This window comes from Chenopodium album, chromosome 5, assembly GCF_948465745.1.
Source record: "Chenopodium album chromosome 5, dcCheAlbu1.1, whole genome shotgun sequence".
NCBI lineage: Eukaryota > Viridiplantae > Streptophyta > Magnoliopsida > Caryophyllales > Amaranthaceae > Chenopodium > Chenopodium album.
Genome location: NC_137838.1, coordinates 55,414,498 through 55,438,211, shown reverse-complemented (window position 1 = coordinate 55,438,211; position 23,714 = coordinate 55,414,498). Strand labels below are relative to the sequence as shown.

General features: G+C 37.4%; 1 non-coding gene and 1 pseudogene across 1 annotated transcript; one reads left to right on the top strand and one right to left on the bottom strand.

Moving 5' to 3' along the window:
• Positions 1-1,536: 1,536 nt before the first annotated feature.
• LOC145633442 (small nucleolar RNA R71) lies at positions 1,537-1,642 on the bottom strand. The gene has a single exon (XR_014112767.1). It is a non-coding gene; the product is annotated as a small nucleolar RNA R71 (small nucleolar RNA).
• A 12,132-nt stretch (positions 1,643-13,774) lies between these two features.
• LOC145632916 (zeatin O-glucosyltransferase-like) lies at positions 13,775-15,191 on the top strand (annotated as a pseudogene).
• The last annotated feature ends 8,523 nt before the right edge of the window (positions 15,192-23,714 follow it).

Below are 23,714 nucleotides of genomic sequence, written 5' to 3'. Positions count from 1 at the left end.
TTGATCAAGTATTGTAAGGATTACTCTTCTTTGATTCAATCTATAGTTTGATTTTAGTTGATTTCATTTCTTTTCATATGCTTGGTTAATTGTTTTAGTTTGATTGATATTTGATTGAAGTTTGATTGATTTTTGTATTGATTTTAGATTGCTTAATATGATCATGATGAGTGTGTTGATTAGTTTTGTTTTGATCTTAATTACCATGATTAGTGAGTAGATTACTTGCTAGGGCAATGGTGAAGCATGTATGAGTAATGGATTAGTGCTAATTGGGGATAATTGATGGAGTTGATAGTGTGATTAAATTTGGTTGATGATCATGTGCATGTGTGTGATTGATTGAAGATTGGCCAACTTTGATTGTTGCACTAGATTGCATTGTAAGTTCACATTTATACGGACCATTGATTTGTGGATTGCATTTACACGATTGAGGTGTCTTGTGATGTTTCCTAGCTAGAGTTTATCGTAGTTGACGCTAGTTAGACCTCTAGGAGAATAGCTTGATATGTTCTATTGGTTGCATGATTGATCTTCCCTCACATAGTTTGACTTAGCCAATTTGACCTCCCAATTAGTCAATTCCATTATGAATGCATGTGGATCCTATCCCTAGCGCTTATTACATTTGATTTCTTCAAGTTTATTTGCCGTGTTTGTCCTAGATTAGAGTTCACAACCCTACCTATAGACTTCGGAATAGCTTGACTATAGACGATAGACAATAGCCCACCATTCCTTTGGGTTCGACCCTTGACTTACCATATACTAGTATAGGGTTGGGTAAGTGTTTATAAATTTTGTTTGACCTTGGGAAGGGGTTAGCCCCAACGATCTAGCTTCGACCCTCGTTAAAATAGCGCCATTGCTAGGGACTGGTGTCGTGATTGTGTATTGTTGTTGAGTGTGTTCCATCTATTTCAAAAAGACAAAAAGATTTTATTTCTTTCTTTTAGGCTACACTTGTAGCCGTGTTACTAACAATTTCTTTTGAGGTTTTGCATGCATAGTAGGACTCGAGATAGGCCCTTAGTTCCTTTGGATCGAAAATTGAAAGAACTCTTTCACGAAGAAGGATAGCCAATCGATCTTTGAGCCGAAGTTCCTCAAGTGAAGAAGAGTTTGAGGAAGAAGAGCAAGAGCAAGGCATGGGAGAGATTCCAAGAGTAGCTTTGAAGGAGTTGGGAATTCCCGGTGCTTATAGGTTTGAGAGTGGCATTGCTCCACCTACAACACCGGCGAACGATTTTGAGATAAGACCGGCCATGATCACTTTGATAGAACGGAGGCAATTTAGTGGAGCCAAGAGTGAGAGCCCGTTTAGTCACCTAAAGGAATTAGAGAAGTATTATAATACCATTAAGGTGAACGACATTTCTAAAGAGTTCATTCGTCTAAAGTTGTTTCCCTTTTCTCTTATTGGTCGTGCTTTGGAGTGGTTGGATAAAGAGGTTAAGCCAAATTCCCTTAGAACATGGGATGATGTCACTAGAGCTTTCTTGTCTCGCTTTTACCCTCAAAAGAAGACGGCGGAGTCTAGGGCATTGATCCAAGGATTCAAGCAAAGACCTAATGAGAATCTCTATGAAGCATGAGAGAGATACAAGGAGTACCAAAGAGAGTGTCCACATCATGGGATTCCTACCTGATACAAATTTTCTATGGAGGTTTGAGTGCTCAAGGCAAGTCATGCCTAGATGGAGGAGTCGGTGGTCCTATAATGAATAGGACGGAAGAAGAGGTAGTTGACATAATTGAGGATGTTGTGACATACTATCGAGATTGGCAAGAAGGAGAGAGAGAGAGTCTACGAGTAAGAGTGGCTCAACGGTTTATTCCGTGGATCATCTCAACGCAATTAACAACTCGTCATCCCAAATTTCAAATCTAGGGAAAGAGATGACATCGATCAAAGCGAAGCTTGAGAGTGTTTCTTCGAATTCTTTGAGTCTTCCCTCCCAACCCAAAGGGAGAGGTACAATTTCTAACTCTTCTCCTTCTACTTCCAATAATATGCCAAGTGGATGTCTATTTTGTGATTCTTGTGGATCTTATGATCATGATTCTTCCATGTGTTCACAAGCTTTTGTTGATGGATGTGATGATGTTGAAAACAATGAATGTTAACATGTGAACTTTGTGTCTAATGCTAATGGTGGTCAAAGGTTTGATGGACCTAAGAATTTTGGCAATAGGAATTCTCACCCTCAAGGTGGTTTCGATAGTTATAACAATGAAGGCTATAGGAACCAAGGAAACCAAGGTTTCCGAGGGAACTATAACAACCAAGGTTATAGTAATCAAAACTCAAGACATGGGTATGGAAATAAGGGTCAATCTCAAGGCTTTGGTAACCATTACCATAATGGTGGCAATAGTCAAGGCCGAGGGAATTGGAACAATAACCAAAGTCGGGGAAATTTTCAAAACAACAACCAAAGAGGACCCCCTCCCGATTTTGCTCCAAAGCCCCAAGCCAATGGAGAAAATTCTTATTCCCAACCATCATCATTTAAGTCAAATTTGGAAGAGTTGATTGATAATCAAACCAAGATCATTAACACCTATATGGCAGTGAGTGACAAGAAATTTAATGAGATGATGACTCATAACAAAATGCTTGAGACACAAATAACCCAACTTGCAAACACTCTTAAGGATTATGCTAGTCCTTACTCTTTGCCTTCTTAAGGAGTGGAACCCAAGAAACCCGTGTATTCCGTCACCACTAGGAGTGGGAGAGTTCTTAATGAGGGTGTTTCTAGGTTCATTGAGGAGGATGAGGAGAGTTTTGAGAGAGAAATATGAGAAGGGTGTGTTCAAAAGTGTTAGTTGTGAGGAGGAGCAAGAGAAAAACAAGGATGATGAGAAAGAGCGTGAGGAAGTGAGGATACCCAATCTACCATATCCACAAAAGTTCTTGAGGCACAAAATGGATGAGCAATTTGGTAAGTTTCTTGAGATGCTCAAGGAAGTTCATTTTTCTATTCCCTTCACCGATGCTATCCCCCAAATGCCTAGGTACTCTAAGTTCCTCAAGGAGATTCTAGATGGGAAGAGAGAGTGCAATGAGGTTGACTCGGTTGAAGTTGGAAAGTGTTTAGTGCCCTCATTCATAAGGAGTTGCCCAAAAAGATGGAAGATCCGGGGAATTTCTCTGTTCCATGCAAAATCAAAGAAATGATGTTTGAAAATGCTCTTTGCGATCTTGGTGATAGTGTAAGTATCATGCCTTATTCGGTCTTCAAGAAACTCAAGCTAGGTGAGCTTCTTCCATCCAATATAACCCTTCAATTGGCCGATCGATCTATTAAGTTTCCTAAGGGGATAGTTGAGGATGTTCCTTTCAAGATAGGAGAGTTCACTATTCCCGTTGATTTCATTGTGCTAGAAATTGAGGAAGATGAACATATTCCTATCATTCTAGGAAGACCTTTCTTAGCCACTTTGGGAGCTTTGATAGATGTGAAAGGAGGCCGTATTACCTTGAGAGTTGGTAAGAAGGAGGAAAGCTTTAAGTTGAAACCAATGCATGAGTCTTTGTCTCTTGTGCAAGGAATTGTGTGTGCTAATTCCCCTCGTTCTATTGATAATGTGTGTATGATTGACTCTTCAACTAACGATGTTCTTGAGAATTTTAATGATGTTCTTTTAAGTTTTGATAGCATGAAGGTTAGTGAAGAGAAAATGATGATTCCCAAGCTTGTAGACGAGGAGGAAGTTGAGATTCCTAGTTGGTTTAAGCTCTTTCCTCAAGATGAAGGGGATGTTTCTATGATTATGGATGTTGAGGATCCATCTACATTGAGCAACAAGACAAAGAAGAAGGCTTGTGATTCCAAGAAGTTGAGAAAGAGAAAGAAGTTAAGAAAAGAAAAATTTGCAATTGAGAAGTCTTTGAAGGAAGTTTCGCCAAGCAACAATGAAAGGTTGCTAAAGATTGAAGAGGATTTTGCTTTTTCTGCTACCTTGAAGAAGGTGGTGTTCTTTGACCCTCCGTGATTTGGAGGAAGGATCGAGCTTAGGACCTTAAGCATGCGCTTCCAGGGAGGCAACCCGGAGTTTCTAACTTTTCTTTTTTATTTTGAATTTTTCTTATTTTTCCCTCTTTATTTCCTTTTCTTTTCTCTTACTTTTCTACTTGATTGGATTTGTAGGACGCATTTTCGGGATTGGATTTCACCAAGTGAGTATGAAGAATGAGAAGGTGTTTTGCGGTATTTGATATGATTATGTTCGATTTTATCGAAATTTGAGGTAAACGGGGAAAGAATTTTAGTGAGGTAAGTTAGGGATTTTATGCTTAAAGTTGAAGGAAGTTTGTGCTTGGTGGGTTCTTATGGTGGGTTCAAGAATTTCTAGCTTTGAACTCACTAAAATTGGATTTTGCTACTGCCTATGTTGGTGTTTATCACCATCATAATTCATGTACCCACCATAGAACGCACCAAGAACTTAGAAAATTAAAAAAAAAAGAGAAGAAGAAGAGGTGGCTGCCAGGTGTGGGCGCGCACGCACCCAGTGCGGCCGCGCACCATGCTGGTGCGGGCGCACCAGCCCAGCTGTAGCCCCCTTCCTCCTTTTTCTTTCCTTCTTTCTTTTCCTCATTTCCTCATTTCCCCATACTTCCTCTTACTTGCATCGACCCCCATCACCCTCATCCCCCATAAACGCCCTTAAACCCTCCTCTTCATCATCAATTTTCATCAATTCTCCACAAATCTTCACTCCAAATTCATCAAAATCATCTACATTTTCATCTAAATCATCAAAAACATACTCTTTCACCAAATTAAACCCTTAATCTCTCTCCTCCATGTTTGGGTAAAATTTGGGGTTTTTGAATTTGCTTGAAATTGGTGGCTCAAATTGGCTCAATCTTGCTTCATATATGGTATAATCATTTTCTCTAGCTTCAATTTGTTTAATTGTATCATATATATGCATGTCTTGAAATTTTCATGAGCATGAATAGTAGTAGTATGGGTTTTGTTGATTTTGATGATTGATTTTGATTTTTGGATGATTATTTGAGTTGTTTGTTGCTTGATTTCACCTTACATTGTGTTGTTTGTTGATTTTGTAGCAATTTTGAGCAATTTGGTTGAATATTGTGGAATTTGAAATTTGGTAGTGTTGGTAGTAAGGAGAAATTGTGGTTTTTGGTTGGTGTTCTTGAATATTGGGTTGAATGTGGAGAATTTCTTGATTGTTTGGTGTTGTGTGGTTATTTGGAATGAAATTGAGTATTGGTGGAAGTTGTATTTCTTGGATTGGTGAATCTTGTGGATTGGTGTTGGTATTCTTGTGATTGTTTTTGGTGATCAAAGCTTGCTTCAACATGTCAAACCTAATCAAAAAGTTTACCAAGAAACGAAAAACCAACATTTCCATCGAAGAGCCTACCCCTAGCACTTCTACCTCACAAAAACGACCACCCACTCCACTTCCAAAAAGAAAAATCCTCGACCCAAAACAAAAGACCCGCTACCACAAACTAAAAGACCAACGATCCCTTAAACCCACAAGGCATTATTTCCAGCATGACATGACAAAGTTGGGAATTGACGAAGATGTAAGGGACTTGTTGTTGAATCTAAGAATGGGTTCCTTTATTGCCGACGCCTACCGCACCTACCAGGAGCCTACATTGGAATTTATGGCTACGGTTGAACTTGTGTCCGTAGAAGGGCAATATCGGGTGCAATAACAAATTTTCAACAAATTCTTCGACCACTCCTTGGAAGAATTCAATGTTGCTATAGACTTTGATCCACATGGGGACATTTTGGATCTAGAGCCCTACATCTTGCCAGAGTATGATCACGATCAATGGTGGGAAGATATCTCCGAGATTGGTGAGTTCATCACCAAAGATGCCAAGATTAGTAGTGTGTACCAACCTTGTCTTCGGGTGGTACACCGTCTTTTGGGATATGCGGTGTTCCCCAAGCAAGAGTTGGGGAAAATGAGCAAGCTAGAACTCAAGATTCTTTTGTTGGCCACACGAGGAGATTATCGTGGCCGGTTGAACTTGGGATATGTCTTCGCCACATATTGTGTTTCCTTGAGAAACCGGAGCACCAGGGAGATACCATGTGGGGGTATGGTCACTAGGTTTTTGACGCACCTCAACCTTGAGCACTATTTGCCTTATTGCAAGGCGTTTGGGGATGCTTCCTCTCGATACCTCGACATGAGACAATTGGGGCAAGTTTAGTTTATCTCCAAACGATATGAAGAGGGGAGGTATGAGTGGCTACGGGACAACAAGCATTGGTGCTTTCTTCCCAACCCTTCCTTGAATTCTCTCCACCGGATAGACACCGCCAATGCGGGCATGTTCCTAAGAGCTACCGGCGACCCTATTTTGACACTGACGAGGAGGAGGAAGAAGAAGAAGAACAAAATCAACAAGAACAACATCAACGTCAACAACAACAACAACGTCAACAACAACAACAACAAGTTCCATAACAACAACAACAACAACAACAACAACAACAACAACAACAAGGGCAACAATCTTCCTTTGCTAATGCCGATTTGGAGGCACTTAGCAACCAAATGAGCGGATTGCAAATCCGCTTGGAGGGGATGTACGACCAAGAATTCGAGGCCATCTACAACCAAATGAGAGGTATATCCGAGATGCAACAAGGTATGTTTATACAACAACAACAATTGTATGATGCGGAAGTTAACCGCGGGAACATTATTCCCCCGGTTAACTATCCTTACTTTCCGCCCCAACAAGGTCCTCTACCTTCGTATGGGCATCTGCATTGGAAAGGGCCTCTAGAGCCCGATTCCGAGCGTCGATCCTACCCGAGCGAGCAAGGTAACTATGATTACCGTGCTCCCGGTGGGTGTGACTATAGGGGTGATCCTAACTACCCATATGTACACCCTAACCATCCACTCGAGCTTGCTTTGCCCGAGAACTTCACTCCTCTTGCCCCTTGGCAACAAAATAACTTCAAGGGGCATTATGGGTAGCCCGAGGGGTTCACCGGAGGTTGGGCTTGTTTTGTATTATTGGGATGTTGAGATGTATCATTGTTTAGCTTGGGGTAACTTCTTTTATGATTCAATTGCCAATACTTGTTGTTGTTGCATGCCTTGTTTGCTTGTATGATTTTTATTGCCTCTTGTTTGATTGGTTTTCTTTTCTTGGTCTCTTGTCCTCTTGTGGCGTGATTGCTAGCCCCATGTGCTTGATTTGTCGTTGCTGTTGTGATGCTTTGATTATGATGATGTTGTTGTGCTCTCACTCCCTTGAATCCAAATCCCTAAAATCCAAAACCCTTTTATCAAAATCCCATGAATCCAAATATTATAGTTTAGTTTCTTTAGTTAGATAGTTGTTTAGTTGTTTTCTTAGTTTTTCTTTCCTTTCTTTCTTTTATTCTTAGTTAGTTTAGTTCTAACTTTGCTTAGTTGTTTATAGTCTTTGTTAGCTTAGTTTACTTTTATTTTGCAGTTTCTTTCTTTTGTTTTGAAGTTACTAACCATTTTCTTTGTTTATAGCTTCTTTTATTTTTTTTCCTTTTCTCACATGGCTTTTTGATGATGCTTACGATCTTGGAATGCAACGAAGGTGGTTCTTTCTATCGCTTTTGTTTATTATGCTAAGTATGGATAGCCCGGTGAGATCTTTCTAATTTTTCTTTTTATTTTCTTTGGTTGCATAGATTAGGATTAGTTTAGGGGAAGTTGAATGGTTCGAGGATGATTGCTTGTTAACACGTAATGTGTTTGGGATCGATGACGATGTTGTCATTCGATCACTAGTTTGTCGATTGGGATATATGTGTTTAACTTGCTTTCTAGTTCTTTTCTCATTTTTCTCCTTTTCCTCTTAATCTATGACTTTCCTTTTTTTTTCTTTTCTTTTCTTTTTCTTTTTCTTTTTTTTTCTTTTTTTTTTTCTTTTTTTTTTTCCTTTGTTCTTATTTTGGTTTGTGGTTTGATTTTGTGGCTTATTTTTCATTTTTGTTTTCCTTATGAGTTGGACTTTGTAAATTGGACTTTGTCTTTTGCATGACTTTCTTCCTAGGTAGTAAAGGTATGCACGGTTTGAGACGATGTTTGGTTGACTCTAGGATAGGTGTATGCTAGGGTAGTTGGTTTGAACTAGGAGGATCATGAAGCCGGATTCTACTTGTTTGTGGCATGCTTGGTAGTTGCTCCCTATAGTCGATTTAGTGAGTTTTTGCTACATCCGTGTGAGGTTCATCGTTTTTCAAGCCTTCAACCTATTTTGTATGAATGGCGTGGATCCTTGACTTTGGAAACCTAATCTATAAAGCTTGATGTATGATTCTTAAACCCGAGACCGAGATATCTAGGGAGGACAAAGGCACCTTTTTCGGGGTGGTATTTTTTTCTATTTTTAGGATAGTTTGCTTCACATTTGTTTTTGGGTTTACATTTGCCTTCTTGCAACCATTTGAGCCTATTTTCTTCTTTTCAAGCCACATCTTTAGATCTTTGGCCTTTTGTTTCATTTTCTTTCTTTTCTCATTTTTGTGAAGCAATTGATCATTCTTGAAGAGTTGTGGTGATATAGTTGAGATATATGGTTCCATTGATGCAAGATTGTGATTTTGATCTTCTTTGTGAATAATGGCAAATAAATATGAGTAAAAACCGTCCTACATTATAAAAGGCATGGACAAATAAGTGCAATATTGAAAGAGCCGGCCGAATTCAGAAAAAGGCAAGGACAAAGCATGTTAAATATTAAAAAAAAAACCCATAAAAATTGAAAAAGTGAAAATTTAAAAATATTTTGATGTATTCTTTTCTCCTTCTACGCATTGAGGACAATGCTTCATTTAAGCTTAGGGGAGAAGCGTTTACGCATTTTGTATATATTTCTTGTGAGTATAGCTTTGAATAAGCTTGGGGTGTTGTTTTTGTTTGGTGACTTCTTGATCGTGTTGTTAAGGATTGATCACCCTTTTGCTTTATTTTTAGGAAAACCGCCAAATTTTAAATTTTAGCCTACCTTCACCCTTTATGCCTTACGTTACAACCTTGGGGAAAGACCTTTCGACCTAGAAAGTTAAGTCATTATTCGGGGGAGGGAATCATGGGTCATTGCCTAAGGAAAGGGGATGCATAGTCAAGATTGTCGAGTAGCCTAAATAAATCTCTTTTTTCGGTTCCTTCGAGGAATCATTGGGATGCTCACTAAGGGGAGAATTGAGACTAGTGGGGAGAACGCGGTAAGATTGTTAGGGATGAACATGGATTGTGATGTCTAGTTCCTATGCCTAGCATACCCTATGTTCCAATCAACCTTAGATATCTTGAAAAGTGCATACCTTTACTACTTGAGAAAGATTTTCATTCATTTGCATTGTTGTCTCTTTGTAATTCCATTTCGCAAAGTTTTTGTTTCTTTTTTTCCTTTTCTTTTCTTTTTATGGTTTTGCCTCTTGAATGTTGGTGGAGAGTTGTGGGTAAACTCTTAGGATACCCTTACGAGACCTCACTCGTCCTCATAGGCGACTTTGGGGTTTAAAGGGCTTCTTGTAGCTAAAAACAACCGTGATTCCTACGATAGTGAGTCTTAGTGTATATTCCCGTCTTGAGTTTTTCTTTTTCTTTTTGAATAAGTTTTTCATCCCTATTCTTTCTTGCTTTGTTTTGCTTGAGGACGAGCAAAAGTTTAGCTTGGGGGAATTTGATGAGTGTCATTTATGGCACTCAATTGATTTCTTTTAGGATGATTTTCATTCTATTTTATAGCTCTTTTCCTTAGTTTTTCGTAGTTTTGTTCTTTATTTCGTTAGTTTGTGCTTTTCGTAGTTAGTTTCCTTGTTTTGTGCATTTCTTTGTTTATTTGTTCTTTTTCCCTTTTATTTGTTTGTTTTCGTTTGTTTTCAGGTTATGATCGTGTTTCCAAAGATTCCCGAGCCTTCCTCTTACATTTCTCATCAAATTGGATGCCTCGTGTTCGCCTTTTGGAGCTTCAAGTTTGAAGGAACGCAAGGAGCAAGTCAAGAGATCGGTGCACGTATGCGGTGGGGGCATCATCTTTGCCACAAACCCACCAAAATATCCATTTCAATACTGCCTACCTTAGTGTTCATCATCATCACCAAGACGAGCGCACGAGGTTGAGCTAGGACGAAGAAGGGGAGATGAGTGCTGCTTCCAGGTGCGGGCGCGCACGAGCAAGGTGTGGCCGCGCACCTAGTTGGTGCGGCCGCGCATCATCTATGTGCGACCGCACCTGCCTTGGTCCCTATTTCCGTACCCTTTTTCGTGCGCCCGCACCTCCCGGGGTCTCTTTTTGGACGATCTAACCAACTCTTCTTTTGTATCTATCCTATATATAGTATTTCCTTCTATTTTTAGAGAGAGAATCAATTGAGAAGTAATTAGAGAACTTTTGAGATCATATTTTAGTGAGAGAAACTCTAGATTTTTAGAGAGAGAAATTCATGGTTAATTGTTGATGATTCAAGATTTCTTCATTTCCATTTTATCTTTGATCAAGTATTGTAAGGATTACTCTTATTTGATTCAATCTATAGTTTGATTTTAGTTGATTTCATTTCTTTTCATATGCTTGGTTAATTTTTTTAGTTTGATTGATATTTGATTGAAGTTTGATTGATTTTTGTAGTTATTTTAGATTGCTTAATATGATCATGATGAGTGTGTTGATTAGTTTTGTTTTGATCTTAATTACCATGATTAGTGAGTAGATTACTTGCTAGGGCAATGGTGAAACATGTATGAGTAATGAATTAGTGCTAATTGGGGATAATTGATGGAGTTGATAGTGTGATTAAATTTGGTTGATGATCATGTGCATGTGTGTGATTGATTGAAGATTGGCCAACTTTGATTGTTGCACTAGATTGCATTGTAAGTTCACATTGATACGGACCATTGATTTTTGGCTTGCATTTACACGATTGAGGTGTCTTGTGATGTTTCCTAGCTAGAGTTTATCGTAGTTGACGCTAGTTAGACCTCTAGGAGAATAGCTTGATATGCTCTATTGGTTGCATGATTGATCTTCCCTCACATAGTTTGACTTAGCCAATTTGACCTCTTAATTAGTCAATTCCATTATGAATGCATGTGGATCCTAGCCCTAGTGCTTATTACATTTGATTTCTTCAACTATATTTGCCGTGTTTGTCCTAGTTTAGAATTCACAACCCTACTTATAGACTTCGGAATAGCTTGACTATAGACGATAGACAATAGCCCACCATTCCTTTGGGTTCGACCCTTAACTTACCATATACTAGTATAGGGTTGGTTAAGTGTTTATAAATTTTGTTTGACCTTGGGAAGGGGTTAGCCCCAACGACCTAGCTTCGACCCTCGTCACTAGAAGAGGAACCTTTAGTCCATATCCTGAGTGGATTGATAGGATGTATCCATTCCCAAGAGGATTCAAAGTTCCTGAATTTTCCCCTCTTTTTTCTGGAGATAATATTATATCTGCTGACACTTGGTTGGATTCAATTGCTAGTGTAGAGAGGCAGCATATAACGAATTTCTTAAGCTTAGATAGTTTTCCAGTTCTCATACTAGTACTGTACTATCTTGGATCACTCACTTATCACCTAATTCAATTCAAAGTTAGCAAGATATGCAAACTTTTTTTCTTCGCCATTTCACTAGAGTTGAGGCAGGGGTCACTATAGGTGATTTGTCCAAGATAGTGCAGGAAAAAGGGGGATTTGTGCCTATTGTCCAAATAACAGGCCACCCCCTTACTATATGCTCTGGTCATATTGACACTATATGGTCCGGTTTTGAACCAAATCACTAGTGGGTGAAGCCTATTACAGGTAGAAATGGCTCAGGTCAAAACCAGAGCATAAAGTGACTTAAGGCTCTAGTTCAAACTTTGAACAAGAGCATAAGACCTCTTTATGACCTGGTTCAGGGCTAAAAACCAGAGCATTAAGTGGTTATGTGCCTAGTGTTTTTGCCTAAATCGGAGCATATAGTGTTCCAAATTAAATTTTTTTTTTACAAAAACAATGCTAAGATTGATACATACACAAAAGTACCAATACTATTCCTATTTGATAAACAGAATAGTTGCATTGTATAGATCAAACAAATAAAAATAGTAACTAATCTCAAATTTACAATTCCTATCTACAAAATTTTTTTCCTACTACCAACAAAAATATTCATATATATTATCCAACATTCACTAAATGCATTACTACTTGATATGTAAGTCACATAATCTTTTCTATAAAATATCTTATTTTCCATAAATAACCGTATTAAATAAACAAATCATACTCGATATGTATGCAATCCTTTTTTGTATAATGTTAAGTTGTCTTAAGCACCATTTAGACCAAACATTCTAGCATCTAACATACAAATAACGCCGCTTTTTGTAATTAGAGATTTATATTTTTTTGGAACACTTTTCAATATATATAATACCTCCGTTTTTATTTAGTTGACACGTTTGACTTTAGCACTATTCACACACCTCCCTTTGACCGTGTTTCGTGCTTTATACGTAATGAAAAATTTAGTCATGTGGGATCTTGTTAGATTCGTCACGTTATACACTTTCAAAATATCAACTTTTCATAATTTTTGCTTATCGATAATTACAGATATTAATGATTGAATAAGTGCAATGGCAAACGTGACTAAAGAAACGTGTCAACTAAAAAGAAACGGAGGAAGTATTTCTATAATGATTACTAATTATTAAATAAAAAGATGTTAACATTGTCTTAATAATGATCAGTTGCTATCAAACAACATAAAATATTATGATCATACATATATGATAGTTATGAGAAAGAGAATTTTATTCCATGAATTAATAATATTAATAAATATTATAATAGGCTTACAAAGATTTATATGAAAATCGTACATATACTAAAAGATTAAAAAAAATATGTCAAATAAAGATTAATAATATGATATCTTAACATACTAAAGATAACAAGATATGATATTAACAATGATACCAAGAAGCATATGATATCTTTTTTGATATCTTTATCTTTATATACTAAACATAACAAGATATGATATTATTAACAATGATATCAAGATGTGCATGATATCTTTTTTGATATCTTAATATACTAAAGATAACAAGATATGGTATCAACAAAACAGCGTTATGTGAAAGAGAATTATATTTAATTTCATGAATTAATAATAGTAATAAAATATTTTAATAGGCTCACAAATATTTATATGAAAATCGTAAGGATACCAAAGGGTTGTAAAGGAAAAAAAAATAAAATAAACAAATCAAGATTAATAACATGACATCTTGATATACCAAAGATGACAAAGTATGATATCAACAATGATACCAAGAAATACACGAGATCTTTATTTTTTGATATCTTTATATACTAAAGATAAAAAGATGTGATAACAACGATAATACCAAGAAGTATATGGTATTCTTTTTTATATCTTAATTTACTAAAGATAACATGATATGATATCAACAATGATACCAAGAATATATGATATGTTTTTTAATATCTTAATATGTTAAACATAATAAGATATGACATCAACAATGATACCAAGAAATATATAGTATATGATATCTTTTTTGATATCTTAATATACTAAAGATATTATATCAACAATGATACCAAGAAATATATGATATCTCTAATATTAATATATAAAGGACACACATGAATATAAAAATCATACTCATTTGTTTGTAAACATAAACCTTCTAAAAACCAGCCTCCAAAACTTCACCATAGTACTTAAAATGTCTATCCAAATTGAGAACGTTGAGCACCTTCAAGTAGTAGTGGTAATAGTTCCACTACCAGCTCAAGGCCATCTAAACCAACTCCTCCACCTCTCCCACCTCATAACCTCCTATGGAATCCCAGTCCATTATGCTGGTTCCACCTCACACAATCGACAAGCAAAGCTCCGACTCCATGGGTGGAACTCGGAAACCTTAACAAAAATTCATTTCAACGATTTCGAACTCCCTCCTTTTGACTCACCTCCTCCAAAAATCGATGACCCTTTCCCATATCACGTGCAACCCCTTTTGGAGGCTGTGATGCATCTTTGACAACCCATGTTTCAACTTATGGAACAACTCTCAATGAAGTATAACAAGGTTGTAATCATTTATGACAATACGATGAGCTATATTGTCCAAGATGTTAAGCTCATTCCAAATGGTGAAGCGTATGCCTTCCTTCCCATTTGTGCTTTTACCTATTTTGCTATGATGTGGGAAAGCATGCCCGAGGAAGCTAAACCCTTTCAGGTAGATCCAAATTATATTCCGGATTGTATTCCTTCTAAAGAGGGTTGCACTCCTAAAAAGATGATAGAATTTCTTGAGAATTTCAATAAATCATCGGGGTTTCGAAGTAGGGTGGCTCTACAACACCTCAAGAGTAATAGACGGAAAATATGTCGAATTGTTGGGGAAGATGATATCCTCAAAAAAGGGCAATGATGTTAAGAATTTTGCATTAGGACCATTAAATCCAGTTAATATTCAAAGCACTAGCAAAAATAGACATCAATCCCTTGAATGGCTAGATGAACAAGAGAAGGATTTAGTTTTATACGTGTCTTTTGGGACGATGACATCACTGACAAATGATCAAATTGTAGAGTTGGCATTGGGGTTGGAAAGATGCGGTGAGAAATTTGTTTGGGTGCTTCGACAGGCAGATCCAAATGATGTTTTTGCAGAAGCACAAAAAGTGAAAATGCTTCAACTTCCTGATAATTTTGAGCAAAGAGTAAAACATAGAGGTATAGTAGTAAAAGATTGGGCGCCTCAACTTGAAATATTAGCTCATCCATCAGTAGGAGGGTTCATGAGTCATTGTGGTTGGAATTCATGTTTAGAAAGTATTACTATGGGTGTGCCAATTGCAGCGTGCCCTATGCATTCTGATCAACCAAAGAACGCATTTTATATTAGTAATGTGCTCAAAATTGGTGTAATGGTGAGAGATTGGGAGCTCTGCGGAGAGATTGTAAAGTCAATTACAATTGAGCATGCATTAAAGACATTAATGGCATCACAAGAAGGAAAGGAAATAAAGAATAGGGCTAAAGAATTGGGTGAAGCTGTGAGAGGAACAATTACTAAATGTGGTGTTTTTACTTTAGAAAGGGATGCTTTTATAGCTCATATCACTAGATAAAATTTTGTTATTTAATCGAATTTGATTCATTTTGTATGATAACATTTGAAGAATTGTCGAGTTTGCATTATGGTTAGCAGTATGGAGTACAAAGTAACCATAAATGCTTCTACTAGTACATCTAGTTGTTAAAAAGATTTTCGCTTGATTTCATGAATTCCAAATCTTAATTAATCAATTTTAGAGTTGAAAAATAAAATGTCACTTTTATTTGTAAGGTTGGTTGATTTCAAATCGGGGTAATATCAATTTAAATTATAAATTACTTACTGTATTTTAAAAATTACTTATATATAATCATTAAAGTGTGCGTGCATGAGTTTATCTTGATTTATTCTAATACTAACTACCCATATGTTTGTTTTTTTTTTCATTTATTAAGATGACTTCTAAATAAGACCGTCCTGGAGTATAGATTACAATTTGGACCAGATTTAGGACCTAAATAGGACTTGACTGAAGGAATTGTTATGTTCGTATTTTGTATAATATATGATGCTCATATTTAGAATTTTTGTGTTTGTAGATGATTTATTTTTTATTATTACTAGTTGTAATGCGCGCGGTTCCCCAAGTTATCGATATTGCTTTGAAGATGATAGGTTGGAAAGTTTGTTTTTGTTGGGGCAGTGAAGATACTATGTGTGCTATGGCTTTTACTTGTGGTGTGTATCATATACATAGAAGGTAAGAAACAAAGTAGTAAAAAAAGTTCAAACAAATGAGGTAATTATGATAATTATTTGGAAGGTTGTTGGAGAGAACTGTATAGCAATCTTGAAAATGTAGGTGACTTGAAGGCCACCGGTTTTTAAAAACCGGTGGGGAAAATATAGGGAAAAATAGGCGGGTTTTTGAGGGGAGCCTTTTGCCACCGGTTCAGCATGAACCGGTGGGAAAAAGATTAATCCCACCGGTTTGAACCGGTGGCATTAGTTAAAAAAAACCCAATTTTATTACCCAACCCCTTAACCCTATTTCCAAAAAAACCCCTTAACCCTATTTTCCTCTGATCTCTCATCTCTTTCTCATCTCTCCTTCTCTCTCCTCCGTGCACTTTCTCTCTCCTCCTTCGTCCTCTTCATTCTCTGAGCTCTCATCTCTTTCTAATCTCTCCTTCGTTCTCTCTCCTCCGTTCTCCTCCTGCGTCCTCCCTAAAATTGCAGCTGCCCAGCCACCATAGAATTTACTTAAACCACCTAACTCCACCAGTAAAAAGCCCATTACCCACGAAATCACCACCACGCCACCACCACACCAGCAACACCATCATCAACAACACCGACAAATCTACATCATCAATAGCAATTTACGCCCTTGTTCGCAGATCCTGGGTTTGATTTTTTTAGGTTAGGGTTTCTAGGTTTAATTGATTTTATAAATTGTAATTGCTATGTTTAATTGATTTTGGAATTTTCTGGGTTTATGGGTTTAATTGATGAGTGTTTATGGGTCTATGTTTCTGGGTTTAATTTTATTATTCGAGGGTTTCTGAGTTTATGTTTAATTCGAAATTGCATGAGTGTTCTGGTGAAATTGCATGCGTTTTTTGGGGTTTAATTATGCGATTATAATCAATTTGGGATTTTAATTCGTTTTTTCTCGATTATTCTGGGTTTAATTTGTTTTTAATGAATTGATTTTTCTGGGTTTTTTTTAATTTCTGGGCTGTTTTTAATTTGATTTTTTTTTTCGGGTTTTCTGGGTCTTTTGGGTTTTCGGGGATTTATGTTTCATGAGTTTTATTAATTTTTTTTTAATTGATGCATGCGTTTTTTGAGGTTTAATTATGCGATTATAATCAATTTGAGATTTTAATTCGTTTTTTCTCGATTATTCTGGGTTTAAGTTGTTTTTAATTAATTGATTTTTCTGGGTTTTTTCAATTTCTGGGTTGTTTTTAATTAGATTTTTTTTTCGGGTTTTCTGGGTCTTTTGGGTTTTCTGGGTTTTCGGGGATTTATGTTTCATGAGTTTTATTAATTTTTTTGTTTTAATTGATGCAGGTTTATTGAATTAGATCTTAATAAATCGAAGAATCAAGATGCAGGAATATAAATCGAAGAACCAAGATGTTGTATGGGGTTTTTTCATTTTGATGTTGTAATTTTTTTTTATTTATATTGTAAATTTTTTTTATACGTTAGTAATTTTTTTTTTATTATATGTTGTAATTTTTCCGATTATAATGAATGAACTTGGTCGAAATTTTTTTGATGTTGAATTTTTTTTTTTTTTGAGTTAATTGGTCAATTATATTTAAAGTGAAAAAGACAAAAAAAAAAAATTATATATACTTGTTATTGCCACCGGTTAATCGGTGGCAAATATAATGAATACCAAAAAAAAAAAAATTAGCGGGAATTGATATTGCCACCGGTTAACCGGTGAAAATACTTGTTTTTGCCACCAGTTTCAAACCGGTGGCTTTTTAATAGAGTATTGCCACCCCCCAAAAATACAACGGTTCAAAACCGGTGGCTTATGGGGGGTTTGAACCGGTGCCTAAATGGTTTTTTCTACTAGTGCTTGGACTAGTTATAATGCAGTAGAGTTATGTGCATGTTGAGCTTTGAAGCTTAATGATTTTGTAAACAAAGCAGTTTACCACCTCTTTTGTCAATACACGTATAAAGTTTACAGAGAAAATCTTGTATAAGAAGGTTTAAAAATTTAAAGCATTAGCTTCCTAGAGCATTAACCTGGTATATGAAGGATTGTACATCAGTACATTTTTATTGGAAGGGTGAAAGACGGATTGAGAAAGTGTGAGGTGGAAACTTATTCACAATTTGCTAATTCAGGATCACAATGAGGATTTCTGTCATCACAAATTGGAAAAGGTATCATCAAAAATTGTTAGACATAGGTTAATAATGGTTGGCTAGCTGAGTTGATTTCATATCATTAACTCCTTGAGAACCAAAATAGAATTCGTTTCATATTATAAGGTAACAAAAACAAAATAGAAAATTCAGGTCTGTAAACTTGGCAAACAGAGGCTTCACCAACAATATTCTCTTAACTAATGCTGTTAGTTGCAATTTGTAGAGATGCAATTGTATACATTTCTAGATTCACCAAAAATAAACCAGTTTGAATCTTATTTTGGACAGTGGTGAGACTCATGGGGGATATGGTGTTGGGATATTTTAACCTTAGAGTCATAAGGATAATTTGCTTGGTTTATAGCTGTAGACACCCAAATATGTCTCCCAAAAAACCAAACCTAGTGATGAATACCTGTCACGTCATTTGATTATCAAACGAAGTGAAAGTGTGAAAAGTCTAATAATGCAGTTGTTTTTATTAAAATTCCTTCTTTCTGTTTTTAAAAATGTACTCTATTTATGAAAATAGCCAGTCCAATTTAGTTTGGTCCATGATATGGGTACAGTAATAGATTAGTTGGATGGGGCTTGAAAAGAGCTTTCCAGCGATATATTATAAGCCTAATTCCGATGAATAATGAGGAAGTTATGGCTAAAATACTAAATTGGGCCCGAAATGATTTTTATAAGCGGCCCAATGATCTAGATGAGGGCCTATTAAATATTAATCCTAAAGTTATAAGGATTGACTTTAGTCTTCTAGAATAATCTAGAAGGTTCTTTTAAATTCTAATGGAATTAGGATTGAAAATTATATTTTAAAGAGTTTTATTTGGAATAAAATAAGTGTTTTATGATAAATCTGATCTTAAAACTGCTTAACACGAATTCTAACTACGTAATTATATTAGGAAAAGGATTCCGTACAAGCGCATTTTTATCTTTTAACCAGCGCCAGATGACAGGCTCTGTCGCACAGCGACAACTTTGCGATAGAACCAATTTTATTCCGATTTAAATTCTAACTCTTTTCTATCGATTTTCAGACTATTTTTTCTATAAATAGCGGTTATATATATCTCCCTTTTTTCAAATCATCAACAAGCTTGATCCACAACCATCAAGTCTTTCTCTTCTCTCTCTTAAGCAATATAGCTTATTCTTTCTCCCTCATGCTTTCTAGCTAGCCTTTCACAAACACCATACCGCACTCATTAGTTCTAGACACACCTTGCCAAGTTCGAAGTTGCCCTCACCCTAGACGTTAAAAGTTGATACTTTCTGAGGGTTTGGTCCCAAATCCCTATTTCAATTTCTAAACTCTTTACTTATTTAATTTATTTATTTGATTTATTATTTTATTGAAGTTTACTAACGCGTGTATTTTGTTATTAGAAAGAGGTATGAGGCATCAAAGTAAGTCATTAGCTTACATCCTATTCTTTAGAGAGCATGCTTAGATTTAATTAATTCTTAGTATCATGTTAGGATGTTTTTAATGCTTCCTAGTATCAAGTTTAGGTTGCTTCCTATTCTTTCTAATATCATGTTAATATAATGTAGGGCTAAAACTTTGATTATTTTTATTGTTTAGTGACATGCTAGGGTTTGTTATTAATCTTGTTAGTATCATGCTTAGGATGTTGCTATTATTATTATGATTTGATGAGATTGAGATTGTTATTGTTATTATTATTATTATTATTATTATTATTATTATTATTATTATTATTATTATTATTATTATGATTTGATGAGATTGAGATTGTTATTGTTATTATTATTATTATTATTATTATTATTATTATTATTATTATTATTATTATTATTATTATTATTATTATTATTATTATTATTATTATTATTATTATTATTATTATTATTATTATTATTATTATTATTATTATTATTATCTCAAAAACAAAAGTCATACAACCTACAATAAATTAGTGGGAAGCCGAGATACAATCTGGGCCCCCACTCCTCTAGCTATTGCAAATCCTACCCTAGTGAAGATATGAGCTGCAGCACGAGCCCCAATGTCTTGCGTCGTCGAGAACCTTTGAATCCGCTTCAGTAACGCAACAACCTCTTTCTCTAATTCCCCAAGCGAAGAAAAGGAGAAGGGAATGAAACCATATCCAATCGCCTGACATCAAGCTTCATACTTAACCCGCTTCCGATGAGCTGCGTCAACCACAACCCGCCCAAGAATGAAGTCAGATAGCCCTGACTGTGTCAAAGGAGAAGACCCTGTCAAATCAACACAGACATCGCGACCACGATCCCATGAATAAAGTAACACATCCGCGGGTCTGAGGGCCTCGTCGTTCCCTCCGGCCAACCCAATGTCAACCTCTTTTCTCGCTGAAATCCCAAAACGATAGCAAACATCAACAAGGGTATCCCGAACAACATTATGCCGATGTTTAATACCCACAATGCCAGCACAAGACACTGCGTGATCACCGAAAATATCTCCAGCAAAAACCCTCGAACAAGCAGAGCACAACGTCGAGATAGAGAACAATGGTACACCCAACCGATAGGACAACATACAACGATAAGTCTTGGCGTTCATCGTCTGACCCAACCCTGAAATAAGAACCGCCCGAAGCCAAGCAGAGGTGTGATCACCTTGCTGTGATTTCCATAATGCTGATTGTCGAGGAGTTAAAGAATTATTATTGTTGTTGTTGTTATTATTATTATTATTATTATTATTATTATTATTATTATTTTTTTTTTTTTTTTATTATTATTATTATTATTATTATTATTATTATTATTATTATTATTATTATAAAAAACAAAAGTCATACAACCTACAATAAATTAGTGGGAAGCCGAGAAACAATCTGGGCCCCCACTCCTCTAGCTATTGCAAATCCTACCCTAGTGAAGATATGAGTTGCAGCACGAGCTCCAATGTCTTGCGCCGTCGAGAACCTCTGAATCCGCTTCAGCAACGCAACAACCTCTTTCTCCAATTCCCCAAGCGAAGAAAAGGAGAAGGGAATGAAACCATATCCAATCGCTTGACATCGAGCTTCATACTTAACCCGTTTCCGATGAGCTGCATCAGCAACAACCCGCCCAGGAAAGAAGTCAGATAGCCCTGACTGAGTCAAAGGAGAAGACCCTGTCAAATCAACACAGACATCACGACCACGATCCCATGAATAAAGTAACACATCCGCGGGTCTGAGGGCCTCGTCGTTCCCTCCGGCCAACCCAATGTCAACCTCTTTTCTCGCTGAAATCCCAGAACGATAGCAAACATCAACAAGGGTATCCCGAACAATATTATGCCGATGTTTAATACCCACAATACCAGCACAAGACACCGCATGATCACCAAAAATATCTCCAGCAAAAACCCTCGAACAAGCAGAGCACAACGTCGAGATAGAGAACAATGGAACACCCAACCGATAGGACAACACACAGCGATAAGTCTTGGCATTCATCGTCTGACCCAACCCTGAAATAGGAACCGCCCGAAGCCAAGCAGAGGTGTGATCACCCTGCTGAGATTTCCATAATGCTGTTTGTCGAGGAGTTAAAGAATAAGCAGATTCTGCAGAAGCGGTAACCTTTGTGAAATATATATCTGCCAATTTCTTCATGAGTTTAGGGGCAGCGACCTCACTAGGGTTACTCAAAATGTCAGACTCCACTGTTCCATTAAACAGACTCACCGCATCCTCAAAGGCTCGTCCAAGACCAACAATGCCAGCATGCCGAAGAAGTTGTGTCTGCAACCCAGCTGACTGTAACCGAGAAGCAAGAAAAGCATAGTGACGAACATCACCTGCAGAATAAACACTAAGCCCTCCAAATGCAAATGGTAAGGTGGCGAGTCGCCACTGCCAATCACCAAACCCAGGCCCCGAAGCAGTAACAATACGCTCCAAGGAAGATCGAAGAGCAGTATCAAAAGTGCGCTGAGCCACCTCAAAAGTACTAGGAGGACAAGTACGTAACGCAAAGTAGAGTTTTGAAACTCCAGTACATGCCCTAAGTAACAACAGCTCACACTGAGGATCATCGAGCATAGCGACCTTATCCATCAGGGCAATGGTCTTGGTCACCCTCTACATCACAAGCTCACCACCAAAACCAGAATCGGAACTAGCGGGACCTCCAAGCAACCTTACACCACGCAAAGGTCGAGCAATATTAGGTGGGAAGACACCCACCAGTCTGCTTCGAGGGTCTTCTGTAGGCCAGTAAACTTCAGTTTTTTCCACATTAAGACATAACCCAGAACGAGGTCCTTCCTCCATAATCAACTGCAGAACTTGCCCCACCACCAAAGTGTCACCAATAATCGTGCCATCATCCAAATACCAAGCCTGAAGACATACATTAAAAGTCTCTCTGATTTTACACACCAGGGGTTGTAAAACCAAAGAAAAAAGCAAAGGACCAAGGGGATCACCCTGCTGCACCCCTTGAGATGACCATAAGGTATGGTCCCCATAGTACAACCTGGCTAGATTAGAATAGCAGAATTCTACCCATCGCGAAATGCCCGGACATCGACGACGTACCTCACGTAACATGACCGAACGATCAACCAGATTGAAAGCATTTTGAAAATCCACCAACAACATAGATAGACCAACATCAGAACCACGGTCCTCAATCAACCGATTCACCGCATGAAGAATTGCCTCACCACCTGAAGAAACCCCAACACCAAATTGAAGGCCATCAAAGTAACTCCCTAAAGACTGACCAACCATAACAGCACCCACCTTCGAAACGAGACGCCGCCAAACCGTACCCACAGCAATAGGACGGATACCACCACCGGGCTTGACAAGTGGCGTAAGAGGGGCACTAGCAATGTACTCTCCTAATTCCATAGGACATCTCCCAGCTAGAAAGAGATTAACCACCCCAGTAATAGAGTCAACCAACTCATCTGAGACTGCCACAGCTGCACCACTCAAGCAATCCATAAGATGTTGAGCACGCAAACCATCTCTACCACATGATGTGCCACGAGGGAAACTCCTTATTCGATCCAAAACAACAGCAGAAGTTGTAACGAGATGAAGCTGATCAATAGGTATATCGGGCAAGGATGGAGCTGGAGATGAAGGGTGCTTTGACTGTAAATCTGCAAGAGTGGCGTCATTATAAGGTGCAACGCCTGAAGAAGAAAGAACCCGAACTGCAGCAGTGTAATGGCCATCGCAAATCTTCCTACGACACTGCTTAATATTACGCTCTTCCAAGTCAATGTCCTCATCATCAACCGACGACAAAGTAGGAGAATCCTCTGCCAAAATATCCCTCACAAGCTGCAAATTACCACCCGCTACACTCCAAGAACAAATAGCACGGGAAATACTCTCTTCTTGATGCCGACGTCTAACCGAAGACCGAGACTCACGACTACTCCGCGGGCGAAAGATTTTAAGGATGCAAAGAGGTAACACCAACAAAGAGACCCAATTAGAAATGTCATCAGGCTTAGAGATCACCTTATCAAGAGCACCTTTCAGAACCCGAGAAAACCCCAAACGACACTTGGGAGGGATAGACTTAACAGTGCGAAACCCCTTAGAGAATAAACAATCAAGGAGAGCCACATCAAAACCACCGCTTTGATCTCGCACCAATCCATCCCTACGATCAACTCGAGCAGGAGAAGAAGAAGATTGTGGCTTGGTGAAAT